Source organism: Corapipo altera, unplaced genomic scaffold, assembly GCF_003945725.1.
Source record: "Corapipo altera isolate COAL_440 unplaced genomic scaffold, ASM394572v1 48, whole genome shotgun sequence".
NCBI lineage: Eukaryota > Metazoa > Chordata > Aves > Passeriformes > Pipridae > Corapipo > Corapipo altera.
Window position 1 is genome coordinate 1,319,186 of NW_020884931.1, and position 7,741 is coordinate 1,326,926.

The 7,741-nt window shown below is 37.4% G+C and overlaps 1 protein-coding gene across 30 annotated transcripts in view; it reads left to right on the forward strand.

Annotated features, from left to right (window-relative positions):
* The window catches only part of NRXN1 (neurexin 1), a 706,226-nt gene that overhangs the window by 335,556 nt on the left and 362,929 nt on the right, over positions 1 to 7,741 (forward strand). The window lies entirely within an intron of this gene.

Consider the following 7,741-nt stretch of genomic DNA (forward strand, 5'->3'; position numbering starts at 1 on the left):
ACTCTGTTCCGCCTATTGTACAAACTAAATGTGCAAAAGGTAGGTGGTTTTGTACATTGGAGAGGTGAGAAGGTCATCAAGGACAAGTAGGCTCCTATATTTCAGTGAATATTAAAGGCACCTGAATGCTCACCCAACATTTTCTTTTGAGGCAATATCCCTTGATTGGAGATCAGGATGTTGTCTGTTGTGTTTAAGTCAGTGCATATTAAGCTTGTATGAGAGTAATTTGTTTTCACAATTCAGTTGCCTCAAAAATACCATGAGTTGGAATTGTGTGGGTTGTCTTACGATGAGTTCTGCCTTGTACTTTAATGTGCAACCATTGAGATACTATAAAGCGATTTCTATTGATCTTGTAACAGCAGATCATGTTTTAGGAAGGACTTGAATAAAGGGAGCACTTTTTTCTTCCAAGATTAGACTTTCCCTATGGTTTTTCTCAGTCTTCGCAGTCCTCATTCCTCTTTGTCTGCCTGAGGGAAGAAACTGTTATAATGCTTGATCATTTTGAAATAGCACGTTTGGAGAAAAGTGTGCCTGACACCTTGGCTTCACCACAGCCAGATGTTCCTTTGTATTTTCACGTGTCATATAAAGGAATTGTGGAGTTGCCTGTTGTGTTGTCAAAATTCACTACAATATACTGGGCTATCCATGTTTTTCTTGGGGAGTAACACCACTCTAGTATGCCACAGAGGCCCTCTCATTCCTAGCCATAGTAGTGATTTAGTACAATGTGACATTAGAAACAAGACAAAGCAACATCTTTGAAAGTACAGTTAAAACCAGCAGCACAACAAGAGATGAAGGGAGAAAATATCTGCTTTTGAAGAGAATTAAGGATTTGAAGATGACTTTGTTCAGCCATATAAAAACCTTCCAGGGATATTGTCTTTATGGGTTATGAAAAAGACAAGCCATAATTCCTTCCACTGCTTTATTACCTCCTTCCTTTTTCTTTCTTTTTTTTTTTTGTTCATACATGGAACCATATTTGAATGAATGGTGTTTATTTCTTGTTAAGAAAGGTGTTCAAGAAATGAACACCAGATATATCCACAAATTTAGGAGAATAAAGAAGCCTAGCTATATAGTGGTTAAACTACTTGTTCCCTGACTTCAAAAATCCCAATTTAGGTTCCTGTGGACTATACTTTTCACGCAATTTAACAAAGTTCACTCTGTTAGTTATTACATGAATGAAACATACAAAGGAAAATCGAGTTGAAATCAATTTAGAATTATTTACCCAAAGACCAAAGATGCAAAAGGGTAAGGGAGACCCTCTTGTTGAGTCATGAGGTTGAGTGGACCCCCTTGCTTTCTAAATTCCTGATAGAGCTCAGGTGTAGCTAGATCCAGTCTTGATCTCTGAATTGAACAACGATTTATACCTAAAGGAATTAACTACATGGATTTCATTAGTATTAATTTAGCATTCAACTAATTGGCAACTTAAGGAAGATCTGTTGGGAATAGAGGGTCTCTCTGCCTTGGGTAAGGAATCTCAAACCTCAAGAGGTGTGCTCAAGGCAACAGTCACCGGTGTGCAGTCAAGTTGCTATTTAGAGAGAACTCAATTTGGACTCATCCATGTGTTTCATAGAAAGGTCTCTGTGCCTCAAGGAGCAACCTTGAGAGGTGTCCCAGCTCAGTGGGAGATAACTGCCACGCTGCCAGGCCGTCAGGCAGGGAGAGCTCAAAGAAGGCTCATTTAGGCTGTTTTGTATCCACGCAATAAAGTGGTTGGCTCATAGTCAAATTGCATACAATGTAAAGGTATGCATGAGACTCCCTCTACCCTCAACTTCATTTGTTCCTTGATAAATGAGTCTTGGAAAAGCCACCCCCTATCCATGTGTTAATCACACAGACAGTTTTGCAGGCTCATATGCATTGATGCTCACTGGACCATTCTGCTCCGTTGCAGGTTTTCTAGGGGAGTTTTTGGTCCAGACACAGCTTAGGCTCTTACCTCCTGTACCAAACTGCTACTGGTTTGGTTACGGGGGTCAAGTGCATCTGTCACACCTGAGCAGTATTCCTGTGTTGCTGCTACCATTATAAGCACATGGATAATAATTCCCTCTCTACTAATGTTTGAAGATAATGGTAGCTGTTAAGTTAATAATTTTTGCCCACCAGCATGTATCATGTAAGAGTCTATGAAGTGACCTGTCAGCAATGTCACTGGTACCAAATAATGAGATACTTCTGCTAGTTATTCAGAAAAGAAATAAATAGAACAGCATCTTCAGTTTTTATTTTACATTTCTTTGGTTTAGCGCTTGCAAAGTTCTTATTTTGAAGAAATGCAGAGGCTTGGGATAAAAAAAGATGAGCTATTACAGGAGGATTTGGCATTTGTTTTACCAACAGTTGTGTGTGACTCACTGTTGTGTGGTGTTCTGTGTGTTTTTGCATAAGTGTGATTCCAATAATGAATACATTGAGAACTTGGGTTCATTTATTAGCTAGCAATTTATTTCTGTGTTAAATTCACTTGTTTGTTAAAGCACAAATCAGCTCTAAGTCAGAAAAGAGATAAATAGGTGTAAATAGGAAAGGTCCTGTTGGAATAACTGAAGATCTGCAGTACCTGTAAAGATGTAAAGTAAACCCACTAAACTCTTCTCAGTGCTTATGGCATAACTGATCAGTAACATTATTGCCATGATGAATAGGTGTAGCTCTAAAAGTGCTGACTTCCAGTTGATTCCTCTGGCCTGCAATGAAAATGCCAGTGAGAACATGCCTGTAGCACACTTGTTTTTTTGGCCTCAAAAAAATAAAGGGAAGAAACAATCCTCCTACTCTAACAAAAAGAGGATAATTCTGTATACTGACTCCTAATGTAAATAAAAAAAGGGAATTGTGAGATCTGCTCTCAAATAAACTGCTTTATCTGAAGCTTCTTCAGAGATTGCAAGGGAATCTTGGAGGACTCTATTCCTTCACCCATTTCTTTACTACCTGCTACTTTGTGTATGGCAGTAGATATATATTTTATATAAATTGGTTATTTTCCTTTATAAATAAAAAAATCAGGATTATTATGAAAAAATGAGACTTTTTTGGGAATACATTTAGAAATCAAACTAAACTTCAGAAGAAAATCTGTGCATGAAAGGCAATAACTAAACTTTAGTTCCTGAAACTATGGTCACACATTTTCAATAGTGGCACTGTAACATCATTATTGAATTTAGGCTGCAGCCTAATACATAGGAGTATGTATTACATAGTGTCATGATCTCATACCATTGATCTAATGAATTGTGATACCTTAATGAAATTACTTACATGTAATTCATAACAGTAAGTAGACAGATACACAACAAGGGATTTGTTCTGGAGTGTGCAAAATTTCCAGTAGTAAAGTTGTACTTATATGAGGGAAAAAGAGAAAACCTGGGAATTTGTATTGTACTACGTTGATTCCTCTGATCTCTTTTAGAAGGAGCAGGGACAATCTTTTATGTTTTCTGAATCCCTGCTATTGCATGTTTGATATAAAATATTTTAATTAACAGTATTTTCTGCAATCCTGTTTTATCTGAATTTTGAATGGATTGAGTTTTATAGGGAACTACTTATTCATTTAGATGAACATAAAAATGGCATGTGATTGACTGAAATAAAAGTAACTATGCAAAAATTTTGTAATGGCAGAAAAGAAAAATAAGCAAGTGACAAAATTTAAGTAACTTTAAAGCAAAAATAAAAATTAGAGTATAAATTCCAGAGCCTATACCTTAATAAAATTTTGTCTTTTACAGAAAGTGTGTTTTTATGCCATCAGCAGTAAACTCAAGCCACATATGTTATTAAACATTTCATATTAAATTTGGGAGAGGTTTAGCCCATAGTCATAAAAATACTTTTATATACTTCAAAAAAGGTGAAGTCTTATAGTCAATATGGCTGCTCAATACAGCAGTGTAATGTATTAGCTAGTGTAAAAGCAGAACTCAAGTTATTTTGAACAGCAGCAAAGTTAAAATATTACCCAGAACATGCCTTTGTAAAAATTGTATCATTACTGGTATATAAAGATCAGTCTAATTATCAACACCCTTAAGGAACTGTAAGTAAACTGTAGAGATACAGCTTATTAAGACTCAATTTATTGTACTTAACTGCATATGATATCTAATTGACAATATTCCAGTGCATATTTTCAAGGGCAAATATTGTGAGTTGCAGTTTATGTGTTGGCACACTGACCTGGACTTTTATTAGCCCATCATCGTTACTGACAGTTGCTATATGTATATAGCAATCTCAATATATTTGAGAGATGGATATTATGAAATAGCCAGGGATCAACTGGAAAGGTGGTAGTTTTAAAGATTTAACTAATGACGGAACAAAAATGGTTGCTTGGACAGTATGTTTAAGAAGAGGTTGCATGTTGTCATGTGTAATAGATCAAGTCTAACTTTTTTAGCATAGAAGTGATTTTATTAGTACTCTTCTCTGAAGTTTTCCTCTTTTAAGTCTACTGGAATCAGATGAGATGAATTGTCTCTCTATTCTGAGCTGACAATGACTAAAAACACAGAACTTCAGGAAACCTGGAAAGGTTTTGCTTTCTAGATGTTCCACATCAGAAAAAGATGAAGAACCTTTATCATGAGGCAAGAGTTTTAACTTTGTTTTTGGTTCAGCAGATTGAAAAATGCAGAAATCTTTCTGCTGGAAATTAATTAGATCCCATTTGTGGTAACAGATGGATCACCATATTTTAATCTGTTATGTCTAATCTCATGCTTCTGAGATTTACACTGTACCTCAAAGTTCTAGAGGAAAGCAATATCTTATTCTCCAAATTATCAACATAGAATGAATAAAGCTTAAAGTTTCTTGGTATATGATGCTATAAGGGTTGCTAAGACTTTTGGTTGTCTGGCTTATAAATTTATTAATATACAAGTTCCTAAGCTTTTTATCTATATTTCCCTAATTCAATGCAGTTGAGTTTTACGGCTGGTATTTGATCACTAAAAATTTTTCACAGTCTGATAAACATTTATTTGTTTCAGGCTATTTCCTTGCAGGCAAACTGTAAACCATTACAAACAGCACTAAATTGCACTTCCTTTCAAACAGGCAAGTATGCCAGGAGAACCAGTAAAAGGTGTGACTGTGGCTTTCACCAATAAGAGGGGGATTAAAATAAGCCACATGGGGTAATAGTGATAGCTGGTACATTCTGAGTTCAGTTGCTACAAAACCTACATACAAAGCTCAGCAAACACTTAGGAAATTAACAATTTTGTATGTGAGGTGATACAGAAACACTCTTTGGTCCATCATGTGGCCTAGGCTCCAAAATCATTCAGGCTGGGGAACGTACTGGAAAACACAATGTAGATTAGAATGTATGTTCAAATAATCTACTGAAAATTTATGCTAGCAAAAACCATGTCATCAGTGAGGATTTAATGCATAGGTGGAATAAGATTTTTGTCACTGAATGACATAGAGTCAGATGCTGCAACAAGCACCTTACTGCAAACAGGTTCAATGCTTCTCAAACCTCTTCTTGTGTGCCAAAGGGTCTTGCCTACAGGCATCCTCAGACCACTTCTACCATGCTGTCAAAGATTCCTGGTTTTTCCAAGTATGAGGACAACAAAACAGGACACTAAACTCATGGAAGATGTAGGGAACCACGATTTCATTCCTTTCTGTCTGTGACTGAAGGACTCATAGAATCATAGAATGAGCTGGGTTGGAAAAGACCTCTGAGATCATCAAGTCCAACCTTTCATTTTTTTTTTAATTTCTTTTTTTTTTTTGGAAATCCTGTCCAGGTTTTCCCCAATTCTGTACTCCAGGAAAATCCAATCTGGGTTTTCACCCATTCCATAATCCAGAAAAATCCAGTCCGGGTTTCCCCCACATTCCATACTCCAGAAAAATCCAGTCCGGGTTTTCCCCCATTCCATACTCCAGGAAAATTAAGTCTGGGTTTTCCCCCATTCCATACTCCAGAAAACAACAGTCTGGGTTTTTCCCCCATTCCATACTCTGGAAAATTCCAGTCTGAGTTTTTCCCCATTCCATACTCCAGACAAAATCCAGTCTGGGTTTTCCCCCATTCCGTACTCTGGCCAAAATCCAGTCTGGGTTTTCCTCCATGCTGTACTCTGGGAAATTCCAGTCCGGGTTTTCCCCCATTCCATACTCCAGCGGAAAATCCAGTCCAGCTTTCCCCCCACCCCCCCAAAGCAGCCCCAAGAACCCCAAAAGAAGCACCAGAAGGTGTGAACTCCGCAAGGTGACACCAGAACAGTGTTTTATTTATTGTAACAAACACGAAGGATCATGATGCAATGAATTACTTCCAAAAAATCAGCCATAACCCTTGTAACTATACAAGCATACAAGGAGTAAATGCAGTACAGCAGCATGCATCAGACACTGGTGTCCACCTCAGATTGGTGTGAAGCAGCCACGTTACTGTATCAGTTTCAGAATGTAATGGGGGCGCAGAAACATGTGTGATGGCTTTTAAGAGAGCCCAAGAGAAGTGTTCTACAAAGGGTAGATCAGTGAAGCAGTATAGCACAAATTATTGTTGTCATACCAGACTGCTACTCAGCCTACAGCTCAAAGATGTCAAGGGAACTGGTTTTGTAAAGATAGTTCCACATAAGTGTTTCATTAACAGTACATACCTCCTCAGCTTATTGGCTAAAGGACAAATTAAACAGCAATAAGGAAGCCAAAACTTTTTTGTCTTCTAAAAGACAAGTATCTATATCCTAAATAAAACAAGTAATCTTACCAAAGGGTAGCTGAAGATTAGAGATTTGGAAGCTCCCTCCATGGGTTCCTATGACCTGGGATGTTTATTTATGTATTTTGTCTAGTGATTATATGTATCCAAAACACATGGAACTGCCCAGAGAGTAGGGAGCAGAACCTGGGACTTTCTCTTGCTCGAAGATCACTAGGCAATAAATTGAAGGACTTCCACAAGCTCTCCATGAACTTCTCCTGAGACACCAGAATGCCCAGTGATCACAGCTCCTTTTCCCAGAGCTTGGAATTAGCTGGAGGTTAAAATTCCTGCTACAGGTGAAGAACTGACTGTGATTCTTCTCCAAAAACGAGTGGTAATTACATTCCACACAGCCTGGGGAAGTGCTCAGCCAAAGAGTTATTGTACAAAAACGCTGCAGCAGCAATGCTTCCTCTGACTGCATTTCAGAAGGAACAAAGCAGCAGCTTCCCTCTTGTTCAGAACTCTTCCCAGCTTTGTTTTCAAAATAAAATCTAATGCCAATGTTCCAAGAGTCCTAAAATTCCTGGATTAAATTTTATTTGGAGCCTCAAAGTTTTATACCAAACAATGCAGTGCTTAGGTCCCTTAGGTCTAATCCCTTACATATCAGCCTGTGAAAAAAATAAAAATATTGTGCAATATGCTATGAAAAACAAATTAATCTTCTGTAAGCAAAAGTTTAACTGGGCTAAGTATAACTCCCAATCTAGTCCAGAAAGGAAGATGAAACTAATGTTCTTATTTAGTGCTCAGAACTAGTTACATTTTACTGTTTATTCACACGTCTGATTCTGGACCAATGTATGATCATAGAATCAAGTCACACCTCTTCAGAAGACATCCCCAAAAGATGCTAGCCAGCGAAACTGAAAAACATCTTTGCACATTTTTATACAGAGGAATATGCACTGTCTTACAAAGGAAATTGTAACCATAGCAAAA